Source organism: Tympanuchus pallidicinctus, unplaced genomic scaffold (assembly GCF_026119805.1).
Source record: "Tympanuchus pallidicinctus isolate F22 unplaced genomic scaffold, pur_lepc_1.0 scaffold15, whole genome shotgun sequence".
Classification (NCBI taxonomy): Eukaryota; Metazoa; Chordata; class Aves; order Galliformes; family Phasianidae; genus Tympanuchus; species Tympanuchus pallidicinctus.
The window spans coordinates 30,376,527-30,394,250 of NW_026294669.1; the positions used below are offsets into that span (position 1 = coordinate 30,376,527).

The following is a 17,724-nucleotide window of genomic DNA, read 5'->3' on the forward strand; positions in this document are numbered from 1 at the left end:
CTATATATATTTCTTTTTTATTATTTTTTCAGGAATTTTTACTGAAGTTCTGTTTGTGGAGTTTTTGGGTTTTTTTTTTTTTTCCAAAAGGAAATATGTAGTTGAAAAGACAAAGACTTTTCTTATGTTCCTCTTATGTTGATCACACTTGCAAAATGTTTTAAAAATCACATGAATGAAATCTCTAGTGTTGAATATATATGAATACTTAACTTTTATCAGATGAACTAAAAGCCATGAATCTAGGAGATGTTTAATGGTGTCTGCTGTACGCTGATTGTGCTGGGGAGTTTTCATTGTCTTGCTTTTTATCTTCCGTATAAAATAATCTCACTGATATGTAGTTGAATTTTCTTTCTTTCTCTCCGTCTGTTGTTCTGCCTTGTTTCTCCATCCTTCTCCCTGTCCGTCTTTCCATCTATTTTCTTTGAGTCTGTCAGTCTGTCAGTCTTTCTGTAAATTTTTCCCCATTGGAACTGCTGACTTTAATTGTTTTTGAGAAAATCAGATATCTTGACTAATAATTTTCCTTCAGTATCTGGAGTAGATATTTTAGAGGGGAAAGTACTCTTAGGGTGATTATGCCATATTGCCCCGTGTCTTGAAAATATTGAAGATATTTTGATGTATTTTACTCTGGTATAAAGAAAATTGCATAGTTGATCACTTCAAGGCTTAAAGAAAAATGTTTCATGTTTTGCACATCATGTTCAGTGGCAGATATGTGTAATAATATCTGTATTATTATGTAATATGTAGGACAGATGGACTTTACAAAAATATGTGTATAGACTAAAGAAATCAGTGATCCAGTGGTGTTCTCAAGAGTTGATTAAAACTCCACTGGAGTCAAGACAAAGTTTCTGCATAACTCTTTGGGATGACAGGGGTAGGTTTTCACAGAAGCACTTCAATTTCTTTTATGGCCAAAAAATCTCAGTGGGATCTTGCTCTGCTCAGTTCAACCTCAGGTACAGTTCTCTTGTTTCATACTCAGATGTTTGCAGAGGGCACATAATATGAACTTTCTGTTGTAGTGAGATATCCAAGTTAACTATCACTTCATACCAGGGTACTGGTGCTTTCCACAGTATGAGTAGATATAATTGATACTGTTCTATGATTTGATACTAGTGACACGATAGGGAACTGAATATGTCTTCACTTCTGGCCTTGCAGAATATACTCATAGTAGTGGGAAGTGAGGAAGTCAGAGCCTTGGGAGTCCTCTGCAGAGCATCTACTTAGAAGCTGTTGTGTTAGTTAGGTAAGAGGAAGTAATGGATCAATAACTTTGGAAGCAGAGCAAAAACACTAGAGCCTGTAGCATTGAAATGTTCTGCTACTGCTTGAAAGCACGTGTATGTACCTAATACTCATGTTGGAACTTATCAGCAACGAGAGTTTCCTCGGAAAATATTTCATATTAGTATAGATAATCTCCAGTTATGATATGAGATCATACCTGTCATCAGTTGATGTTGGCTTTCCCCTCTGAAAACAAATAGACTTTGCTGCTTTTTTCAGACTCCGGAAGAGAAATGTTGGTTTCTGGGAGTTAATGCTGACACTAAAAGCTTACCATATGGCAAGTCTGTCCACTGAATCACAGTTGATGTCCCCCGCTGCAGTACTCTCACAATAGATTATTAAAAATTCAGGTTTAGCCTGTTATTTGTCTTGAACAACGTTTTATTGTGTTGTCATGGTAGTTTAAAAGAGGAGACATGCTGTGGATGTATCTTATAATTAATGAAAAGACTAATTAATTTTTAAGCAGCATTATGTTAAGGTAACTTGCAGATTGTGAAGCAGTACTCATGCCTTGCCGATTTTGTTACTAGTTAATAGTACTGGTCTTTCAGTACTAAACCTAGAATAGTAAGTAGCAAAGAGTCAGTACTTGCATAAATAAGTAAATCTGTCATCTGGTTCCTCAGCTTGTGGAAGTAAACCAGCATTGAAAACTCCTGAAAATGGCTTATCTTGGGATGACTGACAGTTTTTCCACAGGATGCAGGGAGTTTTCATGCTTTGGAGGTGTGAAAGGCAGTTTATTACAAAAAACTTCGAGAAGAGAAGATTTCTGTGCATAACAAGTTATTTCAAAACTATTTACACTTAAGTAAATTTTTTCTGCATACATGGCTTGATTCAAATCTCCCTAATGGAAAACTTGAGCTCTCTCTGTTGTGCTTCAGCCTCATAATTCACAAGGAAGCCTCTTTAGTACTAACAGTGGAGAAAAACTCTACCTGCTGTTCAGTATAAGAAACCAACGAACCCATGTTAGAAGGTATTTCAGTACAAAGGAGCACTTTATTGTCTGTCAAAATAAGTGGCAGTACCTTGAGAAGATAAATCTATTAAAATTGGTTCTATTTATTTTTACATCATTTGTTTTCTATTGCTTCAAATGTATTGTTCCTTTATGGGATTTTTTTTCTCCTGGATATTGCTATTACAAATAATACAGGAATACGTAAACATAAGGTTTTAAGATGTTTGTGACCATATATGTTCATCTGAAAGTAATGATAAATATTTAGCCTATGCTAGGTTCAAAATGAAATAATGACATTTAACTTTGTTAAAACGTTATGTCATTTGTTCAGAACTAAAAGGACATATAGAGGGATAAAAACATTTTTGTCCAATAATATTCATGTTAATTGTCATCATGTGTATATCTGCAATTCAGGCTAAATTATGAGAAGCTTGTATGAATCTGTGAAGCAGTCCTTGCTGAATTATTTTTCAGTTAAGTGTTTAGGAGTTATGCGTTTTTGACAAGCAAATGGTTTATTTCAAAGGTTTCAAACAGCAGAAAAGATTATATAACATGGAGGAAAGATTAAAAGACAGAAAGCCACCTTTTCCACAGTAATGTATGAGTGGTTATAACACAAATCTAGAATGGGGAATGAAACTTGAAAAAAAAACTTCAAATGTAGATCTGTGAGTGAAATATTTATGTAGAGCTTAAGTATAAATTTAACATACTGGAGTGTCAGTTGAACGTGTAGCAATGTAATGTGTGTTTAAACAGGAAAAAATGCAGACAAGAGTGCAATAATAAACCAAGATGATCCAAGTTATGCTTGTAAGCATTAATTTAATTTGTGAGAACAGCCTACTTGAGTGTAGTTACATGCTAAATAATGATTTTGTCTTCTTGTTAGGATTTCATCATTTCTAGATTGAACAGAACTTAAAGGCTGGATTTTTTCTGTTTGTGAAGGTAGAATTCTGAAGGAGCCTAAGATCTAAGCTACCTTTCTTAATTGGGTGAGTCTGCAACAGAGAAGTGACAGACTACCACTGAATAACTGAAGTTTTACTTAGAAGTGTAAGGATAGAATTAATGAAAAGAAATTGCACTCCACCGTTTGAGAATTTACTTGGGAAGTATGCTACAGAGTAAGACGTAGTTAAAGGAATGTGATGAGTGGAGTTTAGCTGAAATAATCACTAGTTTTCAGTGCAGTTCCAGAAGGCAGCTCCAACCTGTTTACCTTAGAACAGCGTAAGTCAATTGAACATTGAAAACAGCACATTCTCAAGCTGAGATCTCCATCTTTATCCACTCCTGAGCTCTTGATTCCAACCTCTTAATCTGGGTAATTTAGTTTAAGTTTCAGATTGGGCTGATACAATTATCTAGTTTGTTGAATCAGTTTTCACAGAATCCTCTTCCAGTAATACTAGTGAGCCAGAACTTCCATAAGAACCACTTTTTTCTTATCAGTTGAAAGTCTTTCAATTTTATTCAAGGGTAAGTGTGTACAAAATTGATTTTCATTTCTAAGGTTTTTTTTATTTTAAAGGAGATACCTGTATGGATTTCTTGCCAGATAGGAGTGGAGTTAGGATTATGATATTGAAACATGATATAAATGAAGTAAAAATGAAGATACCTTATTTTAAAATAGAGGTTTGAAATTGTGTGAGTCTAATTTCTCTTGTGGCTGATGGAGAGCGCTGATTTTACCAGAGCAGGCAAATAGAAAGAAATGCTGAAGGAAGAGATGTATGTGGTTGGCGTGACTTCCTTGTTTTTAAAGATACAATGTTGAGAACCATCTGTATATCTTACCTTGTCTTTCCAAATAGACTTAAGGAAAACTGTGACGTATTGTGAGTGCCATTGCTGCATGTGACCTGGTACATACAACAGGACTTGGAGAGATTTACCTTAAAGAACTTGAGATTGAATTTACTCCTGTGAGAGTTGAAGTCATTCACATGAGGGTTTGATTTGACTTGGCGGCGTATGTTTAAAGTGTACATCAGAAATGTGAATTTTTTAGTCTACCATGAGTCAATAAAACAAAATCAAGGAATAAGTAATTTGACATCCTTTAAAACTTGAATGACAGCAAAATAAGGCTGTATTATTTTAAAGAGAATGGGCTCACATGCACTTGTTTAAGGAGTAAGGCAATGTTTTGTCATGAAAATACTTCAAGGAAGAGGGAAATCTAACTGCCCATCTTAACAGACAAAAAAAAACAAAACAGCTTGTTGTAGAGAAGTGTGTTAAATTTTCCCCAGACGCTAGTTGAGAGAACTCTTTTTAGTAGGCTATCAGAACCTTGAGGTCGAATATCTTCATATGGCCCAAGCTTGCTTACCTATGTAAGCAATAAATGCAGATTGTATTGGTCCTCAGTATAATCTATCAAGAAAATAAAATTTAAAAGCATTCTTTAAATGAAGTTTATCACACTTTGTTCTGCATTCATTCTGTGTAAATCCAAAAGAAATTTTAGACCATTTTATTTAGTTTTTTGTCTACTTTAGTAGTTTATTTTAGTAGTATTTTAATGGAGCTCTAGCTTCCAGTCATTTCACCAAGGAACCGTAGTTTGTGTTCATGCTTAATTAACCATGGTTTTAGAAAGATGAAAAAAACTTCCTAATAATATCTGATAGAAAGTTTCAGTAGTACTGTTGCTATTAAGCATGAAATGAAAATTAGGAAGTCATTGCACATTGATTTGAATTTACTCATAATGATCTGGTTTATGTTTCTGGCCTCTGGAAAGATGATTAGAACGTAATCTGTTCTGTGAAGGACACTGGACTATTAGTGAGGTACTCATCAGAATGTGAGTTGTAAATGTCTTTAGTTAAGGTCCTTAGATAACAGTGATTTCATTAAGATACTGCAATAGGAATAGGAAAGGGATGAAAGGGATGAAAAAAATACAGAAGAATATAAATGAGGAATTTCTCTTTTAGACGCAAGCGCAGAGGTGTAACAATCAAAAATCTTCTGGGTGCTTGTAAGAGAGTAGAAGTAGCATATGGTATAACGGACTGCTTGCTCTTGGCCCCTTTCCAAGCTAACTGAAGGTCAAGCTGTAGAAGAAATGCAAGGAAATTCAGTGTTTTTCCACTTTTCTTAGTTTCCCAAATACAGTGATGCTGTGAAGGGAGCTGTTACAGTTTGTGTCTGCTAAAGATCTGTTTGCAATTATGGCTCACAGAACATTCTTCCTGGAAAATTTGAGGTAGAAAATAAAACCTGAGAATGGTTCTGTTCCGTGGTCCTGGAAATAATCCAAAGACTTAAAAAGAAAACTGAGGTTTCTTTCAGTCTGTGGGCTCTCATGTGGTGGTTTTTGTTTTTCAGTTTCGTTGACCTTTTTTTATTCTACTTTCTCCCTCCTCCGAGTTATTTAATTGGTTACACAGTTAGTTTGTTGGAGCAGCTACCACAGGGATTTGTAGGCTGACTGGCAGATGGAAAGTTTGATGTGTACCATATATATATATATACATTTTAGAATTCTGTAGGGCTAAATTCAGTGGGGGGATTTTTTGTTTGTTTTTTTGTTTTAATTTACAGGTTGGATTTTGTAATAAAATCTACACATTCAAAATAGTAAAAAATATGTATTTTAAAACCATAATATTGTCAAGAAAATTGTTACAGTAAGGTGTCATGTATTGTAAATATAAAAAACATAACTCTTTGAAGCAGCACTTTTGCATTTAGGTATTTAGCATTTAATGTGTTGTCAGTAGAGAAGGTCTTCATTTGAAACCAGAAACTCTGTAATTGATCTTAACTTATTTTAATATTGATTTAATATATTCTTCTCCTGTTTTATTGATCAGTTTCATGGTGGAAACGTAAGTCCTCAGCTTAAATCTCATTGACTGGCAAGCCTAGAGCATTTATTCTTTGAGTTTGACTATTGCAGCAGAAGTAGTAAGAACAGTAAACGATAACTGTTATAGCTGTTCTAGGATATGACCTTATCTGTCCAACAGTCTGCAATCAGGTAGTTTGCTATTTGGGGCTTTACATAACCTCAATACGAAAAAGAGACGTTTTCAGAACGTGGAACCTAATAAAAACCTCTTAGCTGGCTGCAGTTGGAGATCTGATTGCTGTAGTATACCCATGAGGACATCTGGCTGCGGTGTTTCCAGCCCAAGCCTCTAGTGAAAGAGGTATAAAAATACAGTATTACTATGGTTTCATTTAATAATGATCCATTAAATTAGCCCCTCTTGGATTATGGTGTCTTTGATGGTCTAAACAACATTTTGGGTTTTTATTGTTATGAAATGTACCAGGCTTCAAGTGATGGAAAATTTTAATAAAGTGGCTGCCATCTCTACTTGAAGGTGGTCTGAGAACCCATCATGCCGTTTGCAGCTTTGGGTAGAGTTGAAGGGAACTGGTAATTAGTGTGTGAGAGATTATAAAGCAAATATTGGAAATCTGAATTTAGAGTGTTTTCCTTGAGAGGGTGTTTCCTTCCCTTTTCTTATTTAGGTTCAAATTGTGTCTCAGGATGTCAGGAGACATTGACAAACTCCTCTCAAAGAAAGGAGATGTGACTTAACTGTACGTTAGACTTAGCTGAAACTGTTGATGTGGGATATTACAAACAAATCAGAATGGTTTTGTATAATTGTGCTGCTTTTATGTTTCCTACTGTATGCTTAATCTATAAATGTTGTCAGGTTGACAAAGAAGTAAATTATGTGGGAGAATATTTTATTTTTTCTGCATAGATGGTGTATAAAAAGCTTGTAGGAACTAAGATCTGGGAGGCTATTAGGGAAAAATCTTTCCTAATACTGTGTAGTTTGAAAGAAGACTTTTTCAAAGTCTGTTTCAGATGCACAAACAACTCTGAAAAACGCACTCGTCTCCTGATAAGTGATAAATTGATGATTAAACTGTACGTGTTATACGTATGATACTGTAGTTGGAAATATAGAGATATATGTATCGCTATACACTGATGATTACATAGTGGGGCATGAGATTCTCAGTGTAGTAGTCTAAAGCAAAATTTTATTTTGTGGCACTGGAAAAAGTTCTTTAAACAGAGCAATTTCTTAAGACTAAATGAAAATAGAAGGTTTGCGAGGAGTTCTCCCTCCTGCCTAATGTGGCTTTCCGGGGAACATTTCTTTCTTCAGATGTTTTTTCTCTGTTTAACAACTATTTTTTTGCTTCCTGGATTGCATTAAAACTTGAAATCCTTTCTTTGTCCCTAGGAAAAAATATCATTGTTTCTTCACCTTCCCAGAATTTGCAGAATTTGTTGTTGCTGCTGTGGAGATCTTTAACATTGCTTTGTCCTCCCTGCATTGCTTTTGTTTTCAGCAGTGTGAACCCAATTAAGCGTAGTGCAGTAAATAAGCACAGGCAATCAGATTTCCCAGTGTACCCTCCCTTGAAACATAAAAATGTGATATAAAACAAAAAGAGGAAAATTGAAATTCTCCAGTCAAGCAGAATGTCTTGAAATTCATTATCAGTATGGATCATAATCTTCAGCTCAAATATGGAGTGCTATGCATTCTTTCAATGATTTGTATGAAGTCAACATTGATGTGCATCAAATGCAGCATTTTGGTGGTCTTGTGGGATTTCTCTGACAGATAAAAGCATTCAAATTTGATACATTTCCAGAGACCTGTGAGAAATTCTGTAAATTTAATTTCAGGCATTTCTGAAGAACAGGAGAGAGATGAAAATGTAGAGGTACCATAGAAAAACTAATGGGGAAGGAAATTTCAAAATTTTAGACTGTGGATTGCATACAGATGATTTACCCATACATAAACTTTACTGCAGTGTTCTAAAGAGTTAATCTAACCTGAGACTCACTTCATTGGTTACTATCTGTTGAGACTTTTTGAAATGCACAACATTTTTGAAATCAAATCTTATATGGAACGCCAGACAATAGTACATTTATTTCCTTTAGCAGCCCCTTTGCAACTTCACACAACAGGGCTCCACTTTTTTTTTCGTGATGAACGCTAACACTGATACATAAAAAAAGGGTGGAGTGTAATTTTCTTGCTGATACAATTTCTACATATGTTCTGACTGAAACCAGAAAACCAGTTGAAGAAATGAGATGACCAGGAACGGAGCTGTAAGCAAGAGACCTGCCACTGTTAGAGGCGTTTTGCCTAGCTGAGGTCTTAACAAAGATCAAAACCGTAGAGAAATCCTGATCTCTCAGATGAAATTTGAGTACTTTGTTATTCAAATGAATACTGTGTAATTCCTCACTTCTCTTTTTTTTTTTTTTTCTCTTGAAAGATAATGGAATGATAGTAAGCTTAAAAGTTTCTAGTTGGTTTCGCTTTCAGAGATTCTTTTAGTAACACTGGTTGTAAAGCGCAAAATCTAAATGCTACCCTGGATACTTCTATTTCTTGTTTACATCTAACTTCTGTTGGTAATTAACTGCTTTGTAAAAATGTCTCTGTGTGCGTCTGAAGTTATAATGTTGCATTATGGCAAAAATTTAACTAAGTGACAGAACCCTAACAATGTTCCCTAGAGAGAAGTATTGAAGTAGGGCATAATCACAGAAGTTGGCTCCTCTAGTGGTGGTGGAAGGGGAGATGAAGAGGAGGTCAGTACTGTACTTCAGTTTGAGACCATAGAAACAGATAGCTTCTGGGGGTTCATTAAACAAGATGGAGTTTTGGAGAAATTCATAGCATCCTCCTGTATGACAAATGACATTTGTTTGCAAAGGTTTCTTTGGGTAACCTTCATGGATATTTATGGTTTATTTATTGCTGATAGAACTGCACTTGAGTCCCAAGAATAAAATAAGAAACAATAGCATGGAAATTTTTCCTATGGCCATGTTAGTATTGCTTTTTGTTGTGGTTGTTGTTTTGTTTCATTTGATTGCTTTAACTCTGAAATATCTGGAATCCTATGCAAAATAGTTAGAATTTCAGTTAATAAGTCTTGTACTAAGGATGACCTCACAATAGTAATTTACGTACTCGATTGTCTGTCATCTTGATAGAGAAAGGGAGGGGGGAAGTGATTTTTCTTGGCTGTTATTTTAAATGAAACAATAGCAGTCTTCCATTGGATAAAGTAGATCTTTCAATTGACTCTCCCTGAGCATTACATGATGCTAAAGAAGATTGTTGTATTGTAGTATGTCATGGAAAATGAGATAACCACACTGATGTTGTCATACATCATAAATACAGGTTTTCTCTAGGTTCTGTTTAAAGTACAAAAGGTATCTCTTCTGTAAATCACAGAGTCGCAGAGGTTGGAAAAGACGTCAAGAGATCATCAGTCCAACCCCGACTTGCAGTAGTATTAAAGCCAGAATGTTTGCCTTCTTAATGCTAACATAAATCCTCTGACAAAAGGCCTAATTTCAGCAATAGTGATACCTCCTGTAAATTCAGGGATAAAATAGATGAAACATATACTGCAGTAGAGGCAGAATCTGATTTTATTCAAGATAAGCTGTTTTGTGCAAAATTGAGCTACCCATTTGACCTAGTTAGAAATGATTTGCTTCATTTGGAATACCTATCAGTAATTGATTATCACTTTCAATAATGTTTTTTTTTCACATAAGCACCTTTACCAATGTATGAATTCAAAGCCCTATTGATTTAATACTCACTGTAGTACACTTTTCTATAATGCCAGAATGTTAGTTGCTTGATGTTATACCAGTATTATGGTATGTGAAAAATTATTCAGAACGTATGTGCTATCTAATCTAAATTATAATTTGATTGTTAATTAAAAAAATAATAAAATATACTTTTTTGGTTAGTATACTGCCGCATAAACCAAGTTATGTAATTGTTTCTAAAGATGTCATCATCATTTGCTCTTAGTTCCAGTTTGTTTCAAAAATCTTGCTTGGAACAAAGAAATATCTTAAATTTTTATTAATAAAAATTAAGAAAAAAATTAAGGGCAAAGAGATGACTAAATTGCTATAGGCTATATTGGATCATCAGTAGGTCACTTTTGTTATTAAAAAAATAGTATATATGTGGACTTGATTTTTAGTTGCACTCGCCTCAGTTTATTTGATATCTCAGGAAACAAGACGTAACTGAATACATGAAAGTTGATATTATTTTTGATGAGGCATACAGAAGGTAGTCTAAGATGGTTTCCTTAGTATGTATATATCCTTTATGTTTACATGGGGTGTGTAATACCATGTAGTATAGAGTAGCTCTTGACCTTCTTCAGGTAAAAGATTGTACAACTGTGTGGGAGATTACAATAAGGATGAGTCATCTGATGGGACTAAGCTTTGGAAAGTGACCTCATTCAATCTGAGCATTAACTAATCAACTGAAAAAAAAAACAAAAAACAAACAAAAAAAAAATTTTGATGAAAAATATATTAATGAAGTAACTGTTTATCTCAAGAGCTTGTGCTATGAAAAATGAAATTCTGGAGAGATGACTTAGTGGATCATTCTGTAACTTTTAATTTCATCTTACATATAGATATTTTAAATAGAATGTAGACTAACAGTGACTGAATAGCTATCAGTACCTCCTGTCAAATGAATTGTGCAAGAATGAAGAGTACTGTGAAAATAGTGTTGTTCTTCTCCATCTTTTTCGGAGACAGAGGATTTGGTCCTTAAAATTGCTAATGTATCAGTTTTATAATATCATTTTCATTGCTATTTCAAAGTATAATATGAAAATAGAGAGTTTTGTCTCTTCTGTCTTGCAGGCTGTTTATCAGATAATTAGATGACATTGTTCCTATAGCATGTACCAAGTAATTTAGTAATAATATTAACTCATGCTTCCCACAGTGAACTATGCAGATGGTACATGCAGTCTCTTTATCAGTGTAAATTCTCAGAGTAAAAGCAGTGATAGCCAGGCATGCTGAGAAGAGAGATTGAAAGATACCATTTGTATTATTCTTCATATGAAATCAATCAAAAATAGTGGGGAAAAAAAAAGGCAAAGACAACTTAGTGTCACTGTTGTGAACTGAGAAATGCTTACGAAGAGTGGCATTGAATATATTTATTTCTCTTAATACTCCAATCTAATCATGATGGTGAGCTCTGCACTTAGAAAAAAAGATACATTAAAAATGTCTTTTATCCTGGGGCTTTTCAAGATGGCATTTTTGGAACTTTATTAGCAAACAGGCAGCTTTTAAATTTTAGAGCGAGTCTGAGTTGCACAGCAGTCATCTTTTACTTCTATTTCCCCAGAAGTTTTCTACTAAGTTATTAACATGAAGGCACATTTTGTTACTATGAAACTGCATGGATTTTCAGTTTGGATGTATGATGCTTCTTAAGTTTACTGCTTTTTTTTAACAGTTTATCACTGTGATATGTCATGTTTCTAATGGAAACAGAAAACCTGTTATGTTCTAGCTAAACTGCTGGAGGCTATCATACACAGCTTTGCAGTTCCAAGGTCATTTCGGGATTCATTCTATAGCTCTCCAGATACCCACCAGTTCCTAACAAGCAGAAGTGAACATATTAAAAATATAAGTTCAATTCAGGGAAAAGAAAGCATTGGTAATTCCCTAGTTTCTGCAGAGGTGATTACTAGTCCTCTTTGTATTGTGTAAGAACAAAGGAAATTTTCATTCAAACAGAGCAGGAGGTTTACATTAGCTGTAAAAATAGATTAGTGATGTCATTTTCAGTAAATAGTAGGCCAGTAGGAAAATACCTTATGCTATGGCTAACTAAGTTCCTGTGGTAGCTGTCTACTTCACATGGGCAAGAAAAATGTGGGCTTTTAGGGGTTTTACTGATATGATATATTATTTAATACTGGGAATAATAAGAATTGATAGGTTTTGTCATGCTCTTCAGCATTTGATTTATGATTTATGGAGACTACATGGCTCCATAAGAGAGCTTTAGTTTTATGTGAAACACAGGCTTCATGAAGAATGCCATAATACACTTCTGTCATACCTGTGTCATATGATAAGTGCTAGCTCTGAATTTAATCCTTATGAGAAGTATGGAGTCCATGAGCAGAGGACTACTGTTATTGCTAGAGTGAAAAGTAACTAGAAAGTATGACAAAAAAACTGGGAGTCCTTTTTACTGCTGCGTTAGTTGCACTAATGCTTGAATTTTATCTTTTCTGAATAGTACAACTGTTGCCTTTAATGTATTTGTCTTTTGCAGTACTTTCCATTTCCTCACCCTTTGGGATAGCTGTAGAGTCCCCAGGACAGTACATTGTCTTCTGACTAGATACAAAGCTGAGAGCAGAGGTCTGGGATTGGGAACACTTAATAGCAGGGGGGCATAACAGTGTTAGAGCTAATGACTGGATGGAAGAGGATCTTTATTTCTCACTGGCTAAAGCAGCCAGAACCAAGGGACATTGCTCTGTCGGTCTTACAGCTGTCCACACTGCTCCATCCTTGGAAGCTCCCCTCTCTTTCCCCTCTGGTAGCTACCACCCAACACACCTCACCTATGCTAAACACCAGCCGACAGCCCTGGCACGCAGGTTGCTTTGCTTTATTTACGCTGCACAGCTTCTCATTAAGGCTACATCTCCTTTCCTGTTTCCGATAATGAGGCATGGCCCTTGGTTCAGCTCTAATTTACGTATTTTACTTAGCACAGCTGTGGTCAGAACAGCCAGTAGCAGTTTAGGAAGCTGCTTCAGCATTTGTTGCTGGAGACTTCATCCTGCCTCCTGCTTCTCATACTTGCCTGTTGAGGGCAATCTCCCCCTCATGCTACTGTATATCTTCTTTCCCCTTTCCACTAAATATTTTTTCTGTTTTTTGCACCTACTCTTATCTTTCTGCTTTCAAAGGCTACTTTTCCCATGTTACTTGTTCACCCAGACAATTTTTTAGACTTCACATGTAATTCTTCATAACTTTTACCAGTAAATGAGTTTGTTTACTCTATATCAATTATGTATTAACTGTCACCTAAATGCTCCTACCATCCTCAGATAACTCACTATTTCCTGCAGAGATGCAGAAGAAGCACCTCCTGCTCAGAACATTCTGCTGCCTGCACAGCAGCGCCTCAGGGATTCCTGCCCAAATGCTCCTGCTGTCCCTGCTGAGGGAAGTCAGGGCTCCATGCCCAAACCTTCCTGCTCTCCCTGCTGACGTACCTCAGGGCTTCACTTGAGTGCTTCTGCTATTCCTGCTGAGGTAAAGCAAGGCTTCCCAGCCAAGTCTTTTTCCTGTCCTATCTGAGTTACCTCACGGCTTCCCACTAAAAATCCTCAGGGCTGTTTGCTCAGGCACTTGCTGAGTCTGTCTGAGTCTATATGTTGCCCTCACATGTAGTACAAAAATCTTATGTAGGCTCCTTGTTTCTTGTAGCTTTCTACAGCTTTTTCAGCAAAATGAACATTATGCTTTTCCTTTGATTTTTCACTTGCAGATACAAAGGTATTCACTAGATTATTTAAATGCGAGAGGTTGGTTTTGTTTTTTTTTCAGACACTGTACTTGGCACAACTGCAATCATGATAATTTTGTCCTTGTTGTAACTTAAGTTAGGACTGCTGGGTTTCATTGAGCCAGCCGGGAGGTTGCAATGAAATGCTTTTTGAATTCCAGTACTCTGACCCTACTTGTCATAGAATCATAGAATTGTTTGAGCTGGAAGGGTCCCTTAAAGGCCATCTACTCCAACTCACCTGCAGCTCCATCAGGTGCTCAGAGCCCCATCCAGCCTGACCTTCAATGTCTCCAGGGATGGGGCATCCACCACCTCTCTGGGCGACTTGCTCCACATTTATTTTAAAAAACTTTTTCCTTATATCTAGTCTAAATCTCTCTTTTTGTCTGAAACCATTTCTCCTTGCTCTATCACAACAGATAGTGATAAATTGTCTGTTCCCTACATGTATGATCTCCACTCACCTGCTTTCTGGCATATGCAGCCATCCTGAAGATGTAAGCATTATGAAGAAGCACAGGATCACAGAATTGTAGAGAAAGAACTTCTGGGGATCATCCAGTCCAGCCCCTAAGAAAAACAGAAGCCTTTTAGCAGTACTAATAATTTTGAGATCGAGTCTTAACTCTTCTGTTCAGTAAGGTGACCTTTGTAGTCCTGAAACGTGCATCAATGGTTCCTGTGCAACTTGTGTTACATGCATTAGATAACACCAACAAAGTTAATGATACATTCCACATTCATGTTCGTAATCTCTAAGGCCTCACTGGATCCTACGTGTAATATACAAGGAAGCTAGTTATGCTCACTTGTATGGTTTAAGTAAAATGAGAAGCTTGTGACACAAACTTAAACTATATGCAGTCCTGCTTAAGTGACATTATCCTGGACTGTAAGTTTTTAACAGAAACAATTATGATCTTAATTTTTTTTTTTACACAGTGTTGAATATTGTGACTTTTCCAAGCATGCTTTGTGCTCGGAAGTTTGTGTATCTGAAAATATTAAGCAATTAAAACAAATTTAGGAAATGAACAGCTGGGATTATAGCTGGGTGAACGGACTGATAAGTGGATCTGTCTGCACTGCGTGACACAACCCAACGGTTTGGTCTTACTCCTGTTTTCCTTAATAAACTCTGTGCCTCCCATGGAATTAACTCTATCCTATTAGCGGTGATGTCAACTACTGCAGTGATGGCAGGTTGCAACATAACATGGTTCTGAGAGCACAGCTACCACGTTGGGAAGGATGCCTACTTCCCAGCCATGTGTGTGTCGCAATGATTCCTGCTTTCTAGCTGCTGAGGAGTTCAGCACCAACAGAGAGCTATTAAATAGGTTCACACGCTCACCTGAATCCTCCACGTTTGGTTTGGACTTCATCACTTTTCTATTGTGAGAATAAATGTTCAGTTATTCGAAGTGGAAAATATTTTCACTTGCAACCATGGAACCTGAAACCCATCCATGTCGTCTTGTTTGTAAATGGGACAAGGGGAAGATATGTAGGGTGATAGGGTGACAGCAAGGAATGGACAAAACACTTGTCTGCACTTTGTCATCTCAATGGGTTTGGAGCTCAGCCTGGGGGAGGAGCAGCCTTGTATCCTCACGCGCTTAGCTGCGCTGCCTGGCTTTTACAAAGGAGGTAGAAAAATCAGTAGTATGGCTGCGTGCCTGGAGTTGTCTAAACTTCTTTTCAATATTTTTGTTTTTCTTTCCTCTACAGATCATCTCCATAGGAGCAGCCCTGCCCAGCACTCAGCATATGGTGGAGAAGCTCTGTTGTGATACAGGGAATGGAGCAGCTCTCAGGCAGAAGGAAGCTGAGGAAGCGCCTGTGCGTGGCCTTCAGGTGAGAAATGAGAAATGCTGGGAATACTGGGGGTAACCTGGAAGTGGTTACAGAAACGTCTTGATTGTGTTGTATTTCATGCAAGTGACTTGAGTTCTTGGGTATGAGGGAAGAGGGTGCAAATAGGAGCCACAGCACCACCGAGCACTGTTTGGTTATCATACCTGGAAAATAAGTGCACTGGGAGAGACAAAGGATGCTGAAGGTCACAGAGCTCTGCTCTGAGGCTCTCTAGATGTCAGCCCAGCATGTTGTGAATAAACTACAGTGGCAGCAGCTGTTTGCCGTGTATGTAAACTGTCAAATGCTCAAGGAATAAATGCCTTTACTTTCACTGGGTCTGCTTTGAACATATGAACACCTTTTAGAATTTAATGAGTTGGGAAAAAAAAAATAAAAACGTCGACTAATTATAATAAACAGGATGAATATGGAAACAGTTTTAAATGTTCTGGAAAGAGTTCTTGTTGAATATAAATAAACTTCGTGTTGGTAAATGCAATGCTATAACATTCTGACCTGGGTCTGGGCTAATGGTAGGCGCAGAATGGATGAAACCTTTAATTATGTCTTGAGGTGCCACTTCAAAAGCAATTTTATAAGGGAAGGTATTTCCTTATCTAGTTCTGAAGAAAAAAAATAAATGCTAGCACTAAACATGTTAAAGAAAACTGTGCATAGATATGGGTAAATGTTGTAATGGAGCAACAGCAGCAGGAGAGGACTTACTTAATTGCAAGACTGGTAGTGAAACCGTTCATTTTTGGTAAGTGTTACAAGGCTCAAGAGTCTGTTTTGTAGATCCTGAGATAGGATAGAAGTCCTTTCTCTTCCAGGCTAGCCTGTGAATGTCAGAGCTTTTAAACTTTGTCTTGTATTTTGTACTTACTTAGGGTGAAAAGACAGACTGATGGAAACACAGCTACAAGGTTCTGCTAAATTATATGATGGAATTTGATAATATTTTACAGATTTTGCAGAATTGTAGAGTCCTTAGAGTTGGAAGAGACCTCTGAAGGCCATCTAGTCCAACTCCCCTGCAACCAGCAGGGGCACACCACAGCTGTATTTCCAGCGGATTCTTCTGGGCAGAGTTGTTAAAGTGCGAGCATTGCCTAATGCTGTTACCTTTGTTTTTACCTGCCTCTCCAAGAAGAGAACAGCAGAAACAGTATACCTATCTCTACTTTGAGTGTTTTAAAAAAAAAAAAAAAAAAAAAAAAAAAGTTAAATAGTTAAATCATAAGAAGAGATCTGTATCAATTGCTTCTGATCATTCCTGGGTCTCTTTTGGCTGATCTTTTGCTTCTGTCACACTCGATGGAGTTTTCTTCAGCTGCAGTGCTGAAGCTTTGCAACTTCAGGTATTGTGGCTTGTTTTTTTCTAAAATGGTTCATGAAGACACTCCTAACTTCAGTCTGAGAGTAGCATATTAAGTAGTGTAAACTCTTCCGACCTTGAAACTGCAGGAATATATCCAATGTTTGCATTTGGTAAAATAATTCTGTATTGAACAGTACCATTTTTGTTCTATAACTGGTTACTAGAATAGTTAAACTTAGCAAAGAATTCATTTTCAAGTCCTGTGTTCTGAACACTAGACATGATTTTTCTTAAAGCTGCTTTGGTGTTCCCCAACCTAAGTGGTGAGCTTTCAATCCCAAGATCTTTGGCCTTTGTGGGTATCCCTTGATACATGGTGAATGGTAAGATAGACACGAGCCAGCACTGTGCCTTCACAGCCCAGAAAGCCAACTGTATTCTCAGCTGCATCAAAAAAGCATGGCCAGCAAGTCAAGAAAAATGATCCTGCCCCTCTACTCTGTACTGATGAAACTTCCTGGAGTACTGCGTTTAGATGTGGAGTTCTCAGGGCAGGAAAGACGTAAGCCAGTTGGACCATGTCTGGATGAGGGCTACAGAGATGATCTGACTGATGGTACTCCTCTCCTATGAGGACAGGCTGAGAGAGTTGGGACTGTTCAGCTTGGAGGAAAGAAGGCTGTGAGGAGACCTGATAGAAGCCTTTCACTATCTAAAAGGGACAGACTCTTCAGCAGAGTCTGTGGTGATAGGACAAGGGGAAATGGTTTCAAACAAAGGAGGTGAGATTGAGCTTGGAAATAAGAAGTTTTTTATAGTAA

At 36.8% G+C, this 17,724-nt stretch overlaps 1 protein-coding gene across 6 annotated transcripts in view; it reads left to right on the forward strand.

The window, feature by feature from the left end:
• Positions 1-17,724, forward strand: part of TFPI (tissue factor pathway inhibitor) — a 205,806-nt gene that overhangs the window by 133,739 nt on the left and 54,343 nt on the right. For all 6 annotated transcript variants that reach the window (XM_052676495.1, XM_052676497.1, XM_052676501.1 and 3 more), the window contains one exon: positions 15,454-15,579. The gene's annotated coding sequence lies outside the window, so the exon portion shown is untranslated. The remainder of the gene's footprint in view (positions 1-15,453; positions 15,580-17,724) is intronic.